This window comes from Drosophila simulans, chromosome 3L (genome assembly GCF_016746395.2).
Source record: "Drosophila simulans strain w501 chromosome 3L, Prin_Dsim_3.1, whole genome shotgun sequence".
In the NCBI taxonomy this organism is placed as follows: Eukaryota; Metazoa; Arthropoda; class Insecta; order Diptera; family Drosophilidae; genus Drosophila; species Drosophila simulans.
The window spans coordinates 13034519-13051163 of record NC_052522.2 but is presented as its reverse complement, the minus strand read 5'-3'; the positions used below and the strand labels follow the sequence as shown (position 1 = coordinate 13051163).

General features: G+C 41.0%; 1 protein-coding gene across 1 annotated transcript in view; it reads right to left on the bottom strand.

Annotated features, from left to right (window-relative positions):
* LOC27206295 (protein slit) overlaps positions 1–16645 on the bottom strand; it is a 53593-nt gene that overhangs the window by 15204 nt on the left and 21744 nt on the right. Inside the window, exon 3 of the mRNA XM_044922771.1 lies at positions 16044–16101. The gene's annotated coding sequence lies outside the window, so the exon portion shown is untranslated. The remainder of the gene's footprint in view (positions 1–16043; positions 16102–16645) is intronic.

The window sequence follows — 16645 nt, the reverse complement described above, 5'->3', positions numbered from 1 at the left end:
TTAATGGTTCGATGGTATTGATTTTCCATATATTTCTCGAAACACTTGATTACATTTAAAATCATGCATTAATTAGATTTTTTTTACTTAATGTGTTCCTACGTTAATTCCCGACCGAATTCGACTAGATAAACTCTAGATAATTATTTAATATTCAATTACTCAAACAGCAATTTTGCATATGAATAGGTTCCCAATCGGTGGTAAAAAAGCGTTTAACAAATTGTTCGCTCTTAATTAATAAATTGTTTGCTCTGCAATTTGGCTGTGCAACTGTTTTCGCAAGTGAAATATTTCCGCAATTTAATATGCTGCAAAAGGAGCCACAGAGGTGAGGCACCATAAAGCAAATGTGAGCCTTGGCCGAAGCATAAAAAAAATATATATGTATATATGTGAAAATGTGGGGAAATGGCAAGGAGCATACAAGGGAAAATGCAAAATGCCGGGGCTTGCCTATTGCCACTGGGAAACTGTCCCTTGTCTGGAAGCCACCCGAACGACAATTCCCCCGACTCCCGATCCTTTTCTCCTGGACCAGCCTGTGTCCCTTGTCTTTTGGGCTCCTGGCTATCGGGCTCGGGCTCGGGCTCCATACATGGCAAGTGTTGTAAGTATGTGCTTAAATACGCATTTATTCATACAAATATGGCCAGAAGGCGTCTGCGGCAACCGCAGAAAGCATCAGCATCAGCAGTCGAGAGCAGTTGGAGTCGCAGCCGGCAGAACAATAAAAGCAAGTTGTGAATGCTTCAACTTAACTGACTGTCGAATGTGAAACATCCTATCATTATGCACAAATGTCATTTGTTAATATTAAATGAGTCGCATCAATTTGAAACTTAGCTTATTGAATAGATGGTGGAGCTGGTTTTTGAGCGTACAAAACGTATTTCAATGGACTATGCTTGCCAGCTATAATAACTTTTAGTTTGATCCTTGAGTTAATATTTTTATTGCTTATTTTGTGGTCTCTAAATTTCGTACGTTTCAGTTTCATCATGCCCCATGCTACCCCGCGGTCACTCGGAATGGCAAAACGCAGAGCGAACGAATTTCCATGTCGTCGTCGTTGTCGTTGTCGTGGTTGTTGCTCGTTAGTTGCGCATCTGATTTGCCCGTCGAGGGAAGAGCCATGGAACGGGAGCTGGGGGATTGGGGGCTGCAGGATGCGGACCCAGTGCTGGACCCCTGGCTGGTAACCCCGCGGGCTCCTTGGCCACGCGAACATGGCGCAAATGTGACAAATATGGTCATGAAGTGTGCAAGTGACAAGTCCAACATACTTACAAATTTTCATGAGGACCCACTAAGCCCGCCGACCGAGGGCCAGAGCGGAATTCCTCTGCGTTTTCAAATATATGTTAATGATGCCGCAGGAGGGGGTGGGTGCGGGGCACACAATGATTTCCAGTTTTTCTCCACGGCATTTTCCCTGTTTAGTTGGCCAAACGTATTTCCTGCCTTGCCGCCGCTTGCCCAACACCTCTTCAACTGTTTTTATTTTAACGATTTTCCCCGTTTCTTTCGCAGCCTTTGTTCGGCAAATAAAAAACTGATTTGAATATGTGCAAACTAATGCCGCCGTTGATGAGCTGGCGCTTTTTTTCGCCAGCTCGCTTCGCAAATTAAATTTCAATTTCAATTTTCAACGGAAGCGGTTTGAACAGGGATTTCTCTCTTTCATTCTTCGGGTCTAATGTGATTTAGATAGCTTTGGGTTTTTAATTGGCGGGAACTCAAAAAACGGGGTAGCATGAGTGAAGAGCTTTACGCTATTGGTTATGGGAAATTTATGAAAGTGAAATCTTGTTACTAGATTTCAAGAAGTATTTGTGCAGTGTTTTTTATTCCAACTCCTATCGAAGATTCTTTCCCACAATGCTTCATCGATTGACTTATCGCGCAATCCTTGTTAATCCCAGCAGGAAGTGCGTGTCTCAGCTCCAAACGAGAACATCTTAAAGGGGTTAGAATAAACGGCTGGAAAATCAGTCATCTCGCTGCATCCTCATGGCGTATGTCCATTTTCCAACCTCGGACAGGAAATAACAACGAGCTGACCGAGCATACAAGAAATCAAAACCACTTGCGAGCCAGCAAAAACAAGGAGCAACTCCAGCTCAAAGAAGCTGGGTTCGGAAAAATCGAATTTTTGAAATTTAAAAGCTGGAATCGTTTGCCCATTTTTTGCCCATGTTTGCCCACCAATTAGTTTTTTTTGCCCACGTCCAGTTTTTGAGATATGAATTTTCGAACAAGTTCGAAAATTTTCGAAGATAAAAAATTTCACTTTTTTCAAAATTTTTTTTTTTTAATCGCAATAACTTCGTTTGCCCACGTTTGCCCACCCTTTAGAATTTTGAAATTTTCGAAAATTTTCGAAGATCAAAAATTTCACTTTTCTCAATTTTTTTTTTTTAAATCGCAATAACATCGTTTGCCCACGTTTGCCCACCCTTTAGAATTTTGAAAAAATTTATACTTTAGAAAATATAAGACATTCAAGTTTACCTCGGACTACTTTGCCTAACCTTTAAAATTAGTTTATTTCGTTTGCCCACCCTTTAAAATTACATTTTAACGTTTGCCCACCCTTCGAAATTAGTTTTTTTCGTTTGCCCACTCTTAAAAATAAAAAATTTCGATTGCCCACCTCTTAAAACTAAATAATTTCGATTGCCCATCCTTTAAAAATAGTTTATTTCGTTTGCCCACCCTTTAAAATTAGTTTTTAACGTTTGCCCACCCTTCGAAATTAGTTTTTTTCGTTTGCCCACTCTTAAAAATAAAAAATTTCGATTGCCCACCTCTTAAAACTAAATAATTTCGATTGCCCATCCTTTAAAAATAGTTTATTTCGTTTGCCCACCCTTTAAAATTAGTTTTTAACGTTTGCCCACCCTTCGAAATTAGTTTTTTTCGTTTGCCCACTCTTAAAAATAAAAAATTTCGATTGCCCACCTCTTAAAACTAAATAATTTCGATTGCCCATCCTTTAAAAATAGTTTATTTCGTTTGCCCACCCTTTAAAATTAGTTTTTAACGTTTGCCCACCCCTTAAAATTTGTTTATAATGTTTGCCCCTCGTTTAAACTTAGTTTTTTCGTTAGCCCACCTCTTTAAAATAAATATTTTCAGTTAAAAACGTTTGCCCACCCCTTAAAAATGTTTTTTTCGATTTTCCACCTATAAAACCAAATTTTTACATATGTATGTAATAACTTTAAGGATCGGCGGACAGAAGCACTTATATGATTATGATGACATACATACGGAGATCGAAACCCGTTACATGGTTTTTTCTTTAATATTTATATATTGGTAATCATTCGCTTACATTTTATAAAATTTTCTTAATCATTGATAAATTTCATGCAAGTGTTGATGAACATACATATAGTTTTTTGTATATATATATATTTATTATATATATTTATTTACATACATATATGTGTACAAATTTGGTTTTATAGGTGGTGTTTAGCTATTGAGCTTTTTCAATAGCTGTTGAGAATAATAAAACACCGAAGAAAGTTTGTTTTATTACGACAGTTTTATTTTGCGAAATAGCGATAATTTACGATAGCGACAATGGTAAGGTTGGTCTTTTCCGAAACGCGAAGAAAGTGCAACTGGCGGGCAGGCAGCCGAGAATGCTGCGCCCAAGCTTAGCGTAGGTAGCTAACAACAACAAAGGAATGAGCGCCGTACAGATAAATGCACGCGAGAGCAGCGGTTTGCACTATGGGCATGCTACTGATAATTTGGCTTAAATATTAACAAGTATGAAATTAGTCTACTGCACAGTTTTGGCGGCTGCATGACCCAACAGGTGGAAAATCGAAAAAAACATTTTTAAGGGGTGGGCAAACGTTTTTAACTGAAAATATTTATTTTAAAGAGGTGGGCTAACGAAAAAACTAAGTTTAAACGAGGGGCAAACATTATAAACTAATTTCGAAGGGTGGGCAAACGTTAAAAACTAATTTTAAAGGGTGGGCAAACGAAATAAACTATTTTTAAAGGATGGGCAATCGAAATTATTTAGTTTTAAGAGGTGGGCAATCGAAATTTTTTATTTTTAAGAGTGGGCAAACGAAAAAAACTAATTTCGAAGGGTGGGCAAACGTTAAAATGTAATTTTAAAGGGTGGGCAAACGAAATAAACTAATTTTAAAGGTTAGGCAAAGTAGTCCGAGGTAAACTTGAATGTCTTATATTTTCTAAAGTATAAATTTTTTCAAAATTCTAAAGGGTGGGCAAACGTGGGCAAACGATGTTATTGCGATTTAAAAAAAAAAAATTGAGAAAAGTGAAATTTTTGATCTTCGAAAATTTTCGAAAATTTCAAAATTCTAAAGGGTGGGCAAACGTGGGCAAACGAAGTTATTGCGATTAAAAAAAAAAAATTTTGAAAAAAGTGAAATTTTTGATCTTCGAAAATTTTCGAACTTGTTCGAAAATTCATATCTCAAAAACTGGACGTGGGCAAAAAAAACTAATTGGTGGGCAAACATGGGCAAAAAATGGGCAAACGATTCCAGCTTTTAAATTTCAAAAATTCGATTTTTCCGAACCCAGCTTCATTGAGCTAGCAACTCCAGCCAAGATTTCCAGCCATGGTCAACGGCAATCAACGTTGCATGCCACATGCAAGGGGCTCCTAAAAATCAGACGTCCAAGTTTTCCGATCCGAAAACTCATTTAAAGTAGGTACGCATCGAGCGAGGTAAGGTGATTAAATATGTACTTTCGAACACAGAAAATAATAATCGTCGAGTAATGTAACCAATGTATATTGTTTACGATACATTTTTATTTTTGTACCAAAAAAGTATATCCAAGCAACTTACTAAAAAGTAATAGTGTTATTTTTGATCAATGATTAGCTGAAGCATTTTAAGATGAAAATCTTCAATTATTTCTCGCTGTGTACGCACGCACTTAGCTTGTCTCCCCTCGTTGAAACTCTAAACAACAAAATCCGTCACGAAAATTACATAATTACCTGCAATAAATTGTAATTACGGACTTCGGTAACATTTTGCTTAGATAAACGCTTTTCCATGTCGCTGTCGTCTGGGTGCCCAGTGTTCGTTGGTGTGTTTATTTTCGTTTTGGTCGCTTTTCCATTTCGGTTTCATTTTGCCCAGTACGTACAACGACATTGACTTTGCTCCGTCCGCTGGCATAAATTAGACTAAGCAATTACAACAACAGACAGTCTGAGGTGACAATGTCAAGGGGCGGGGCGAAGGGAGCTGCACGTTTTTGGATCCACAAAGTAGCACTCCATACACGTTATCCAACATCCAACATTCAACGCCCCCAGGCACTAAAGTCATTTATACCGATTTGTGGGTGGGTGGTGTTCGGAGATTTGGCCAAGCGGCCAGAATCATGCCCAGAGGACTTTGCCAGAATAAATCTGTGTAAATTTATAATTTAATTTCCACGCGAGTGTCCTCGAAGTCTTGGACGCTTGGACATTACTAACCTCATTTGATGTGGAGCAAGTTTTAGATGGAATCTAAGCCTCCATGAATCATGCATTGGATCGAATGCCAAATTATAACACTGGCTCACTGGAGAGCAGAGCAAAATATGTATATATATTTGACAAATTGAGTTGGAATCGATAAATAATAATTGAAGTCGGGTGTGCAGAGGCCAGAAAATGACTGCAGATTGAAGAGATACCATTGGGGGACGAAAGCGAGGTAGACACTGTGTCTCGGCTCACCCATAAAAGCAATTTCAATAAATAAACAAATTGGGTCAATGCAACCGAGAGAAATGCTCGCACACAAATAAATACTGAAATCGAACGACAGCGTAAAGTATCTGCGAAAAAAACATTCGAGACTGACCAAATCCGCCTTTTTTGGGCCTCATTAGGGTGAACCAAAATCGCAGCCACCCCTATCTTGCTCTCATTTGTTATGAGCTCGAAATGAGTGAGCCGAATAAAAAGTCATTTGGTCAGCTATTTCGAGCGAATTATGCATCCGAAAAAAAATGCGTTGACCATAAACTAGTTTTTGGCTCTTTGACCGGCTGCATATTAAAGTTTATCAAGCACCAGATTTGCATATTTAAACGAAATCATGTCGAGTAATCAACTTTGAACTATATAAATTTATGCTCCACATTTCCAACACAACAATCTATTTCATTGGGAGCTCACAAATAAAATCACGAACGAAATTTAAAATGCAAAATCAATGGGAAATAAATGCGCATAACGTTTAGCGTAATTACAGATCGGCAGCAAATGCAAATCCTCCATATGAATCTGTGTAAACATGCATCTATATATTTAAACACGCTGGAATGTTTCCCTTGATAAGCAAAGTAAATTTTTTTTATACAAACTTATTGCTAAGGTTAATTGGCTGCTGATGTTTGTGCGAAGCGATGACATAACGATCTCTATTTATATATAAAGACACAAAGTTTAATCTTTATAAATTTCTGGTTTCACCTAGCGCTCTTTCCACAGAATTCATGCATAATCTTAAAAATCCAAAGGTGCGCTTGTCGTTAAACAATGATTAATTTTAACTTTGAACCTTTTCAGGTGCCAAACAGCATTGCTAATTTGCATCTTTTGCGTTTGAATGTATCTTAGGTCTTTGCATATTCTTAAAATTAGCAAAAGGTAGTAAATCAGCTTAGCTTGGTAGTTTTTAGCAGAGTATTTCTCCTATTATAATTCAATACCATTCAAGTATATATCTTTGTGAAGTGTAGAACAGCATTCGTTACTTCTGCCAGTCATATGTGATTTGGGCTAATTATACCCTTACTATTACCGCTAAGCCTCAAATGAGTTGGGGCTTATCAGCGGATTTCCATTTCCTCCGCGTGTTTTTTGCCCGATATAATCTTCCGCTTCGTTAATGTCCGCAGCCTGCCATCCTGGATGCGATGGCATAACTTTTATTTGCAGGCCATTAAACATTTAGGACCACGCCCCTTAATGTCACTAAAAGCGCTGTTTGCTCCAAGGGGGGTGAGGAGGGGAGCTTTGCATAAATCGATCTGAGGTCTGAGCCTGTCTCCGGCTATTTACTTATTTATCACAATGACCCAGCCCTATTCCCCCAGCCCATTCCCGTCGAGGAGACCACACACAGCGTAATAGTTCCCGAGCTCGTCTCACTTTTTTTAGTCCTTAGGCTGGTCCTCCATTATGCCGCTGTTTGCCTTGATAATGTTTCCAGGGGGCAGGGGCAGAGTGGGACTCCAGTTGGTCAAGACATCGCTGCCTTTTTGTCATTTCAGTTGTGTTTACTAAGCGGAAACACGAAAAAATAAATATATATATGGGGCTGTGGGTATTTATATATGTATATATATTTGCACACCTCCCCCAGTTGCTAAAATAAGGCCTAGTTCTGACTTCCGACTCCTGATTCTTTCCCACTGCTGACGCTGACTTCTGCCGAGTGCTCCTAAGCAAATAATTTATTTATGGGCTTGTTTACTTGTTCCGGCTCGGGATCTGAGTCGGCTTCTTTTGTCATGTTTGCCAAGGGCTTAGTAGGTGGCAGTTCTCGAATTCGCTTTATAAATAAGAAATCAATTGATTTTATTTACAACTCTTAAGGCGCTTAGCCATTCGGGCTGTTCGGAAATTGAAACACTCTATGATAAAGTCGATTCCACATAAATATTGTTCCATCGAGTCGGAAATTTAATAAGAGTGTTTACATACGATCCTGCTGCATTCGCAAACGCAGTTCGCAGTTCGCATTGAGTAATCAAATGACGGCTGGGTGCAAAATGTTTACTCCGGGGTTTTCTGGGAATAACTGGTTGCGAAGTGTTGAAAATTTATCTGCAGGGCCATGCAAATTTTTCCCTTTTATTTGCCACGTTTAGGTTCACTGCAGAAAAGGGGGCCAAACCAAAAAAAACGAACGAGCGGGGAAATGGAAAAGGGCCAGCACAGTTTTCCATTAGCAAATGCAACCACAAAAGCTTGGCTGTATCTCCCCTGTTCTATATCTGCATCTCGCCTGCTCTCGGCTCTCTCGCTCTACTAATTCCGAACCAATAATTTGCACTTAACTGCCAGAGTTTCTGGCTGGGTCCTCGTTCCTGGTTTCAGTTACTTTCATACAAAATTCCCTTTCATAAAACATTTTTCCCCAGTCCTTTCCTTTTTTCCTGCCTGTTCCGCTGACAAATTCTGGCAGAAAGTTTGTGTTTTTTGAGGGCTTAACATTATGTGCTTGACTCTGTGGTTCGAGTTGACTGCATTCGATGGTTACAAATATCCGACTGATGAAAGTCTATCAGCCGGAGCGTGAATCGAAGTTAAAGTTCGACTATCTTTGCATTTACATTTGCCATCTGCCATCGATGGGGCAGGAAGAGCGAACACAGCTAGGATTTCCGTGGCCATCCTGCTCCATTTTGGCCCCGACACCATACACACAAGTTATTATTTACTCTGACAATAGTGGAATAGTGGAGAGTGTTCGGGCGACAGGATGTAGAGCTCCTCCAGCTCCAGTTTGCCACTCAATTGACGCTCGATGGAGTCCGTCGCCCATCCTACAGAATTTCCCCCGGGCTGTTGTCGGCCTGCCAAGTGTTGTCGTGTTGACTTGGCTCCCCAAACTGACTTTATCCCTCACTCTGACTCTGACTTCACTCCACTCCCGATTCCGCTCCTTTTCGAGTTCCTTCTCCTTTACCATTTCAGTTTTCCACTTTATAGTTCCCTCAAGTCCACAGGGTTGTTCCTAGTTATTTTCATGTATTATTTTTACGTACAGAGAAAGAATCGATATCGAAAATTGTCCTCGTTTCCAACATAGCTAGGCCAAAAGATATAGGAAAATGTATGCCAATAAAAATAAAAAAACTTCAATGCTAACCAACTAACTATGAACTATTTTTGCACTAAAATCCACTCCATAGTATATAATAATAAATATTTCAAATAACATTTATATTTTTTCTGTGCAAAGCTTCAATCATTCTTTAGTTTGCAATTCCCCCAACTTTTTGCATTCAAGTTCTCTAGAATTTGGCTTTGTTTATTTTTTCTAAGGACACTCCCCCTTTTTTAAGGCTTAAATAATGGTTTCATCTTGATTCCAACCCATAATTCAAAGGCAAACGGCAGAAATCGAAGTTTGGCGTGGCCAACTGCATCTGGATGGCCAAATGTATCTAACCCAGCAAAGTGCTGTCCAAGGCCGGAGGTAAGTTGTATCTGCTGGTTGCTCGAACTATCTGTATCTGTCGGGCTTGTTCGCTCTTTCGAGTGGCGCTACGTTGACCATTTTTGGGTGGCCCCGCCAACGTTGTCGGAGTCGGAGTTTCAGAGTTGGGGGTACAGACGGTGTCTATAGAATCTATAGCCTGGAAGCTGCCAGCACGCGTTGATGCCGTTGTTGTCGTTGTGTTGCCCATAAAAAGTCAGACAAGTTCCAGGGCGACGCGTTGCCATTGCAACTTGGGATGGCTTTTTGTGGTGTTCTGCTTCTCCGGCTTGTCAAACGTAGCTGTTAGATACAATTACAGTTAGCTGAAGTAGCTATGCGAACGGCGGCACTCGTTTGAAGTCCGCTCGACCGCCTCCAGGTATGTATCTTCATCTTCATCTTCATCTTCTCGCATCTCACATCTCCATCTTTGAGTCAGTCATGTGCGGTCGCCAAATGCTATCGGATACCAGTCGAGACTTTTTGATTTCCATTGTCTGAAGTGCAAAGATTTCTGCTCTGGTCGTAGATCTGCATCGGCATCGAGGCATGTGGAATTCGCTACATATCTAAATGGCTGGAAGGCGTGTGAATCATCGGATACGGTCGTATGGCCACTGGCAACTGGCCATTAAAGTGCGACAAGTGCTCGGGATCGGTGGAAAATTGCATAATTGCCATGTTGGGGATAATTGCCGACGATGAATCATCCCACGGATTGCCGGCTTCGAAATCAAAAAAGATGTAGATGCAGAAACTGGTTGCGGATTAATGGGCCGCAATCAAAGGGGAGGTTCCAAAATTTGGCATAATTCTTGTGTCCAACGCTGAGTGAAGACATAACAAAAGTTAAAAGCTTTTTCATCTTAGGCTGCTGAACATAAAAACTAAAGTCTTTTTAAATTTATATGATTTCTTAATTTTCTCCCGAACTTCATTTAAGTTTGAAAGTGTCTGTTACCGTGTATCAGTTCTGAATTTTTACTCTAAATTATCCACAAATCTCAGCCTTTTTTGTTCTTTTTACCTTGATCTTCCCAAATCGCTTGGGTAAACACAAACTAAGCCAAAACAAACGCACATCCTTGGACGTGGATAGCCACCCTCAAAAGCCCTCAGAAAAGCAATTAAAGATTAAAGTCTTCCAGGGTGGGGGAAATAAAACCAAAGTCACTGGAAATGGATGACCAGCACGTGTTAAGCTTATTAGGAACCCTGATTTCTTTTGCAACATGAAGCTTCGTAAGACCTTCCTTCCGCTCCAAACTCTTTGCAACCGAAAATTCAAGACATAAATCCCGGACTCAAAACACACAGCTTGGCAGCAGAAATGGCAACAACTAATAACCAATAAAAAGTCTTAAGCCTTCCTGAGCTCATAAATGTTATTTTCAAATACAGATATAAGCATGACACAGCGGTGGTCTGGGGTCAAAGGGCAGCCAGTTGGTTCTAGGGCCACAAAATAATCCAACTACGTGTGAGTGTAAGTGTAAGTTGCTCCGTAAAGAAACCCATTCGAGTTGAAAAGCCCTTTTAATAAGCATTTTTGCCAGACTCGAGCAAAATAAAAATAAAAATAAAAATAAAAACTTGCATTCGAGCGAGCGGCAACAAGTGGAAAACGAGGGGCCCAGATGGAGTGTGGCAGGGTTAAGGAGAAACCACTTCAGCTGATGTTTGAGTGAATGAAGTCGAAAGATGAGCAGCGCAAGCCTCGGCCAATGATTGGCAGCAGAAAGAGGTTGGCTATAGCGGTGTGACAGAGAGGGGAGAACGCCGCAGAACGGGCTGTAAAATAAAGCAACAGTCGGCGGCAACAGTTGTTGCCTCAGAGCTGCGGTCATGTTGCATGTTCAAGATGACAGCCTGGCTGCCAGAAAACGAGGGCTGACTTTAAAGTTTATAAAACTGCAAAACTAGAGCTGAAACTCTTTATAAGTTAAATATATGAGAAATATTTAAACTAATCATTGTGGATCTTAAAGATATATACTTATTCAGTTAGGCTCTTTACTTTTGCATTCCAAATTGCAGAATGATTTAGATTTTGTACAGTTTTTTATCCAGCTATTTATATTAAGGCCTATTCTTGTTTATAACAAGCTTAAGAACTGTGTCTTAAATTTATAGGCACCTAAAAGAGGATGTGCAATGGAAAGAATGAGGTTAACTGTGATATATCGATATCAATCACCCATTCGCTTTTGCCAGAACTTGCGAAGCCACCCGTTTATCAATTTAACTCACGGCTGGCAGACAGGCAGTCAGAGCTGAGAAGTCAGGCCCGGCCGGCTGGCAAAACGCTGCAATGCAGTTGAACTTTTAATTTGATGAATGATATACATTTGTCTCGAGTGCGAGGCAAACCCCCCTGCGGCTGCCCCTGATCCCAGGGTACCCTCTTGCGTTAACCCTCTCGCAGGCCTTGGTCTGCCACAGAGATTGCCGCAAGTCGGCCGGTAATTGTTGTGGACTGCAGCTGGAAGGGAGGACAGAGAGTCCGTCCAGTCCAAAGACCGATAGCCTGGAAATATTTGCACAGACAAGCTGAGACCCCTCCACACACATGCTGCTCTTTTCTCTCTGTGTGCTGATCTGGATCTCGACTCGACTTGGGCTATATAATTTTGCTTAGCTGCAATTATGAGATGTGCGGGGCTGATCTTGAACCAAACGAGCCAGAAGAATTGGCCGGGGAGGGGTGCTCACATGAGGAGAAACCTGAACTGCACCGGAAGCTTCGTCTTCTGTGCGCGGGTCTTTTGTGAATCAAAAGCAGAGCAGAGCAGAGCGGGCAGTAAAAAAGGAAAAAAAAGAATAACTCGTTCTTACGGTTATCTGTTGGTTTTACAAGTGCCTCGAGTGCTGCAGAAGATTCTCCCCCGGCACCATTCTTCTCCATGCGTCTGGCAGATGCCAACATCCAACATCCAGCATCCTTAATTATGACAATCATCTCAGCTTGATGTTCATTTCTTGACTTACTCTTCTTTTTCGCGGCTGCTGATCGCCGATCCAGATCGGTTGTATCCGCAAGTGTGTGTGTGTTGGTATGGGGTCACTTCTCGATATAATCGACTTGGGAGAGGAAAGGCGAAAGATCGCAGTAAAAGATCTTTGGCACAGTTTTCGAAAACACTTCGGAATGCCGTGCACTGGGGGTTGATATGGGTTGCTCGCCAAGGATGGGAACCAAGTGGGGGAGATTGTTCTTTTGAAGGTACAGGGAGCGTGAGAGCTTTTTGTTCTGGGATTCCGGATGACTTGGATAGGTTGGGAATTATGACCGCATGGGGCTGATCGTGGAATATATAATTATTTCCAAGGGATACTTATTCCATGGTTATATCCCTTATTTTCCGTCAGCCTATGCAATTATCAAATATAATACTCCCTGAGACGTAGCTAACTTTAAGTTTCCAGCCACTTAACCATTATAATTCCAGTGTTAAAGTTCAACCCTTTCTCTGACCTCTGACCTGACCAGAATTTTCCAACAGATCACTTTCGTTTTGGTGCCTACGTGTGTGTACACATAAGACCCCAATTACACAACCAGCTGATTGATTATGCGGCAACAGCAGCGACAGCTGCGCAATTAAAAGCTCGGCTTTCACCCTAAGGCCAGTTTCCAGTGGCGGGCCAGCCACTAATTACTTTCACTGGTCCAGGGCCCGTCATCAAATCCAACTTGCAAATAAGCCAAGTCAAAGTCAGAGGCGCAGTTACAACTCGAGCACGCAGCCGGACTTTGGTTATCATCGTCATCATCATCGCAGGGGGCCAGGGCCAAAAGGTTAATACGGCAATTAGCCAACTTGGCCAAAAGAAAGCCGAGTGAGAGAAAAAAGGCAGCTCAGGAAAGTCGAAACTCTCTGACAATTAACAGTGGCATAGCTTTCGTAGATGCTATAACTTTCAAACGCGATTAGGGTCGATGAGCTGCCAACTGAATCCAAATCGACAGGTTCTAACAAATGATGCTTCTCTCTCCGATTCTTTTCTTTCTTTTTTTTTTTTGTCTGCTGAAGATGATCCAACGATTGGACTTTTGAAAGTATCTCAACAGGTTCACGCCTCTATCGAAATCTCAGGCACACATTATATGTAATTTCGAACCAAAAAAATGGGTAGGGGAGACAAGTGAGGCCTACAGAAAACCTTTCGATCCACTTGTCAGTGGTACAACAGAAATTTCCAACACTTTTTCAAGTGTTTACGATGGGTAGTGGGGGCATTGGTTTTGGTGTGATTACCGCAAGTAAACTATCTCTCGCAGCTGGATGTTTTGCTCTTTCGTTTGTTGGGGGAACTGGCTGCCGGTTTTTATATGTGTCGGTCGGCGTCTGTTTTTGTTTTCCCTTTTTCGCTGTGTTTTATGTTTTTATGAAGATGAATTTCTTTTTTATAAGTGATTTAGACGTGCCTGCCGCTCGGAGTCCCCTGCTGTTGCGTAGCTCCAATTACCTGCAACTCGGTTGATTGATTCCGCCGCAACGAGCCGAGTTCAATATCAAGGTAAGTTCAGCTCCACTAAGCTCACAAGCTAATCCGAAATCGAGCACCTTTTGTCACAAGACCCAAACAATACGTCATCATCGGTTTACCTTCAATCGAAGCCAGCTTACGAAAAAAAAACCGAACCGAATGCGATACAGATGGAGAGCCGGATGACAAATCCGTTCAACTAGTGGCACTTGGTTAGATCTCTTAAGAGCGCTGTTACACCTGTCGAGGTGCTTCTGCTTACATCAATGCCAGCATCCAAATCTTTATCTGCGGCTCATCATCATTATGTGCGTCTGGCATTTGCATACAATTCCCATCGATGCGCATTTCCTATATACTCGTATAGTATATCATTTCCCCTATCGCCAGTGACAATCTGGTGGGCATAAATCAGGGGGCCGCATCTCGGCTTAGATCTCCAGTATATAAATTTAAATTAGCCAGTTCAACTTTTACCTCCAGTCTGGCGGCGGGCAGGTGATTTAGCACTTGGAATATGCAAAGAATCGCTTGCCTTGCAGGTGTTTCAATGCCAAAACGAGTTTACATGCGACTTGACTTATTTGCCTGCTAATTTCTGGTTATTTATGCGACCGAAGCCGTTGGAAAAAGTCAAACAATAGACGTCTTTTTGCTTTTTAGGGTGGGGCCGCAAGTTGGGTTTTTGGCCGATTTGTTTGTTTTTCTGCGAGCGCGCTTTTCGGGCTGCCTTTTCGTGAGTCCATTGTTTGCCCGACAACATGACAATTACACGTTAAGAATTTTTCGAAAAACAAATTGCGTTGTCAGCTTTTGGCTGGAAGTAATCAGCATGGCAAATTATGGAATTATTTCCACCTGAAATCGAGCGCCTCAAGGTCGCCGCTATAATTCATTCCACTTAGTCAAGTGCAGGCTTGGATTACGTCTAAGGTGAGCTCAGCCGAAAACAAATTTTGTAAAAAGCAAAGTTAAATATTTGATTATTTTTATGATGATGTCAGGTAGTAATTTCGATGTTATTACTCGAAGCTTTAATTTTGCAATATTTTTTTTAGATGTGTACAGATGAATATTAAGCAACGTAGCTAAATTGGTTTTTAAATAAGCAAAAAATATTTCTTTTAAATACATGGAGTGAAGCGTTTGCAAGTTATTAAAGTTCTTAAGTAAGTACCGAAATATTCACTTGTATTTTATCCATTCCGAGCTTCGTCACAATTGTGAGGCCTATGCGCTTAATTTGTGGTTGCAACCCATGAGATACTTTTAGACTGAGTGGCTTTTAGCCCCAGGACTTCCAGCGACGGAATCCTCTCAACAGACTACAAAGGATACTCCAAAAGTTGTCGTCGGCAGTTTCGGTATTTTTAAAGGAAAAAGTTGGATGAGAGGAAAGGCCTGTTTGTTATTTACCGACAACTTTATGGCCACATGTCGACGACAACAACAACGCCAAATTGTCATCATAAACAATGTGAGTAAAGCAGAAAAAAAAGCAACGATTTTGTTGCTTAAATTTCTGCCTCTCGCCGGTTTTGTTTTTTATTTTTTGTTGACGCGCATGTGTGAAAAATAAGCAAGTTTCCCGAGCTCAGCCCCCAAGTAATGTGGGGGGTGTGGTCGTCAACGAATTTTTTCCATTTGGATTTTTCTTCATTTTGTTATTTTTTTTTTTCGCTGTGTTTTTGTGAGGAAAAGCGCCGCCACGGCGTCTATTTAATGAAGTGCCAGAGCGCCAACGATTTTTGGGGACGTATGCGCGGCTCTACATTTTTTGTGTCCGGCGAGGATAGTGTGAATTTTCACATCAAGTCAGCTGCAGTTTTGGGCTGGCTGGCATTCAGCGATTGCACCAAGTTGAGCCCCGAGCTGAGCCAAGTTGAGTTATCTGCTGGGCTGAAGGTGCCAACGGTCCGGTTGACAGGTGGGTGGAGGTTCAGTTGATTTAAGTACGGATTGAATGGGGTTAACGTTGTGTTTATGTTCGAGTCCAGGGCACGTTTAGTGGCACTTTGGAGCCCGTTTTGAAGCAAAGCGCGTGGTCCACTAAGAGGCGATTATGTCTTAATTATAGGGAGTAGTTTAGTGCATTTTAAAATGTGTACTTTAGTATATTTTTTTACGCATCTCATAGTTATGATTACCAGATCTTTGCCCACCCAATAGCTTTTAAATCCCTCGCAAATAGACTAAAATGCTCCCAAACAGACTGACACATGTGTGAGATCATGAAGAACTAACCTAAGCCCCCGTTTCCGAAGCTCTTTAATCCGACATATAATCGTATCGATATAGCCAAAGCCCATTCATCCGAGCACTTACCCGCTAACACATGTGTATCCAATCACTCGCTGCCCCACTGACGTTCTGCCGGTATAATCTGTAATGAAGAGCAAACATATAAATTTAATAAGCTGTCACATAAATTTTCCGCTCTCTCATGAGCACTTAAATCTATATACTAGAGCCGACCCCCAAAAAAAAATCATTCGAGCTGAACACTAAATTAGATAGAGAGCCACCAGAAAAATAAAAAAAAAGAATTGAAAGCCTAAAAATAGCGGACAACAAAAGCAAAAACAGATGCGGGGGAATCTCGGAAACAAATTAAATCCACTTAAAAACCATTGCCAATGGCAAAATGAAAATGTTTTGGCATCTGTTTCGATTTAAAGGATTGAGTGGAAACTTAATACTTTCCCAAGAACGCTGACTAAGTGAAAATTAATAGTCGAAGAGAAAAAATTGGGAAACCAGGGGAAAACTTTCACTGGAAACTGTAACAAGAAACTTGAAATGACTTTTTGAACTGTGAACCATGAAACATGGAGTTATCGATGGCCCTGAAGTGCCACGGATTGGAGTGTTTGGATTGTGTGTTGTTCGGTCAGAGCGAGCAAACATCATAAATATTTGAAATGTGT